Below are 3,952 nucleotides of genomic sequence, written 5' to 3'. Positions count from 1 at the left end.
GCTATTACTAATTACCTGATGTGTGTATGTGTATATATATGTATATACATATGTGTGTGTGTATATACATGTATACATAGTCAGCAGCCTAATTTAAGTATCACAATATTAATAACATAAATTGATGAATTGTTTAGCCTAATGTAATGCTTTATGCTTATTGTTAGCTTTATTAATTGTTCCAGCTTCCTTTGTTATGTGTGAATGTACGTTTAGACTAGTGGAAAGAATTATTTGCAGTTAAATAAGAGAAGATATTCCCTTATTAGTCCCACAGTGGGGAAATTTACTGTGTGACAGCAGCAAAGTGGATAGCAAAAATACAAAGACACACCAATTTATAGAAACAATATAAAAAGAAAAAATATAACCAAGAGCAAATATAAGAAATATGAGAAATTTAAAAGAGAGGATATATAAACGTAAAAATAGAAATAGGTTATTATCTTTCACAGCTCAAGGCTGGATTAGCAACAAGGCAAAGTAGGCAACTGCTTTGGTGCCCTACCTATGCAGTTAGGGGCCCAAAAATACCCCACACTCATTACATAAATGGTCTGTTGTAATTTGATTAATTGGAAGTATAGCTGGAGCACCACTGATGATGGTAACCCCCAGCCCCGTCTGCCCAAGAAACTCACACACAAAGACTATTGATTTGACTCTCACAAACACACTATAAATTATACTCTAAGGGAAATTATATCACTGGTGCAGGCAGTGTAATATAAAAACTAGTAGACAGACAGTAGTTGCAGTAGATTCTTGTAGAAAGAAAATAGTTCCTATATGAAACTGCTCACAACAAAGTCTGTGGATTATCTTGAGTAATCCGGTCAAAATAATGGAAAGAGACGGTGATGATGAGTCTTTCACTTTGAGTGCCATCGAGTTCCATTATATTGGGGAGAAGACAGGCATCTCCAAAACTCTGCGACTCACACCAAAACTATCTAGAGGGATAATAGCACTAAAGGTAAGAAGAAAAAAATATATATATTTGATTTTGGGGTGAACTGTTCCTCTGAAAATAGAATATTGCAATAATGGGCCAACATTCAATTTAGAGCAGTTCGTTTTCTTTCTTCTGATGTTTTAAATATGTTTTCATAAATTATAGGAGCAAAAAACATCCCATCCAATTAAATCATTATGCATGTCCCAAGGATTTGGATTCCCAATTGCACAATAGCTTTCAGGGGAGCCCTATTTTCTGGTGCATGTGACTACTAAAAAAAATCACAAGCACAAGCAACAAGAAGTGTGCAGCAGCGTTTTAAATACAGGGTTGATGCAAAAAAAAAACATTCTACTGTTACTACTACAGGCAGTTAATACTGTCAATAAAATTTAATAGGTTCTACATAAAAACAACATAAGGCTACTGTTCAAAATCAAAGAATAATCAAAACTGAACCTTTGTTAAACAGTTTAGCAAAATTAAGTTTTCTAACTACAAATAAAGAGACTTCTTGTGTTGTTTTAAATGACAAAAAAGAAAATATAAGAAAAGAAAATAATCTGTAACACTGTAAGTAAACAATGTTTTAGAGCTTCACCTAAATGTCTCCAAGTAAACTTTCAGGGGAGCTCATGTCCTTGAACCATGCATGTCCCCCAAAATGTTGATTAATTTGATTAATCGTACTTACTAAATATATAAATAATTGAAGATAAACGTAATTCAGCTGCAACATAATGTTTTAAATTCATTGGTTGTGAGAGAACCTTCTAGCATATCCAATAAATATTATGCTCCGTAGCCCCCCCCACAGTTGCACTTTTATTGTGAAGACACACTGAATAAACTTCCGGCCTCATCTTTAGGTTTGCTATGGCTTGCTTGATGTCTCGCGACGTCACTGGGCTACGGTCCGAGTCAGCGCGAGCTTGCTTGGCCTGCAGGAACCCGGATGAGTGTTTTCAAAATAAAAGCTTTATGATACCGTGATTGTTTTTGTTGTTGGCCACTTGCTTTTTACCGTGTAATTATATTGCAAGAGCGACAAAATCCCTTACTTTATTCAGCCTTTGACTCCAGTAAGGTAACGTAACTCATTATTTTTAAGTGTATGTTGTGCATAATGTGCATCCTTAGTATTATTTATCTGCTGAACTGAAAATTCTGCTACCTGAAGGCTCAACTTGGCTGCAGCATTCATCACTGTACCACCTGTCACACGAGTCTCACGCTTTGTACAGCATGTTTACTGTAGCTGGCAAATACCTGTCAAATGTAGCCGTAAAAGAGCCTCGTCACGAACATTTTTACTTGGCTTATTGACACTAATATTACAACAGTGCTCCTGATATGAACAAATAAGTAGGATAAACAGGCTCAACAACCAGCAAACCCTGATATGTTGCGCAAAAAAACAGGACATGCATAATTTTTTTATGTAAAATATGAATATGATATGAAAGACAAACATGTCCAACTCCGAAATGGCATTTTATAATTGAGTCAAACAAGAAACCTGTGTATACATGGTATGTATTCGACAGTCTGTCTAAGCTTTCGTAGGATTTCTTTGAATGACCTGGAAAGACACTGTGTGTGTGTGTGTGTGTGTGTGTGTGTGTGTGTGTGTGTGTGTGTGTGTGTGTGTGTGTGTAGGCGGGCTGTGATTGGTGGACTGGGCTTTCTGTGGGCGTGTTCTACCTGTCTGCACACAGCTGATGAGGTGATGCAGGGCAGGTGCGCGGTGTGTCAGGGCACAGCAGCGTGGACCACACAGGTGTGCACGGCAGAGGTCCGAGCTGAGAGGAAGCTCCAGCCTACGGCCCCGGTCCAAAAGAGTGCAACAGCTGGGAAGACAGCCGGCATCCGCAGGAGTCACGTGTGAGACAGCGAGGGAGGCAGAGCTTTGCGCACACGCTGCGCCTGCAGGAGGGAGTGAGACACGCTCGTATATGTGTAGTTTGCATTGTTGAAGGTGTTACTTTAGCGCATCCTATTAGTTATTACAGCTTAATTCCATCTTTTTGTTATAAACTCCCGATGCGCTGAGGGATCGATAAATCTGCTGATTTATGCCATCCTGTGATTCTGCCAGTTGAGGACGCCGCTGGATGGCGAGGGACTGGAGACGTGGGCTGCAGCGTGAAGCTGGGGACGGACTGCTTTTATGGACCCTTTTAACCCAGAGGCAGGGACTTGGTGGTATTTTATCCTTCCTCAGAGACTTTGATGCGTTTTACTTTTTTTGTTTTTCAAATCTGCTTCTAACTTGTGTTATAATAAATTATTTTATGGATCACATTAACAGTTGTTTGTCTGCATGCTGTTTTGGGTCAGTAATATTCCCCAGTGGCAATTACTGAAATTCCCCTTTACAGTCACACGACATACCCGTGACACATCTCATGTAATAGGTTTCCACAATGTGCTGATTTAATTTTGTTCCACTTTAAATCAAAATATCAGAAAGGTATTTGAAGGGCAACTTTGGCACTTTTCATGTGTTTATCCAGTCAGTATTGATGGCAAATGTAGTAAATTGAATGCAATAAATTCCTTAGTGTGTTATATTGACAGAGAAAGAGTTCTAATGCAGCAAAATCTGTTGTCCTTCCTGCATCCAGTGTTGTCACAGTGATGTTGATTTAATGAAGAACTACAGGCTGTTTTAGCTTCATTTTATTTTTTTATTTCTAGTCTCCATCTCTGGGTTGCCACAATGTGTGCTAGATGAGTATTTTTGTCACCTAACACTATGTTTTGGCCAACAAAGGAACAGTTGTAGGCTAGAGGGGTGATAGATGGGGCATGGAGTCAGGTCAGTATGATGCTCACAAAAATGCAGAAGTGAATCTTAAACAACAGCAGAAGCAGAACTGTTTGGCCCACCATGGTGTTTGAATTGGCCTGTCAGATGTTTCTAGCTTTAATAAGAATAAAAAAAAAGATATAAATGGTTATTTATGCTGTTTTATTTTTATTTGTCGTCAC

This window comes from Lutjanus erythropterus, chromosome 15 (assembly GCF_056507025.1).
Source record: "Lutjanus erythropterus isolate fLutEry1 chromosome 15, fLutEry1.hap2, whole genome shotgun sequence".
NCBI classification, from domain to species: domain Eukaryota; kingdom Metazoa; phylum Chordata; class Actinopteri; order Lutjaniformes; family Lutjanidae; genus Lutjanus; species Lutjanus erythropterus.
The sequence above is the reverse complement of the archived record's forward strand: the minus strand, read 5'-3'. Positions refer to the sequence as shown.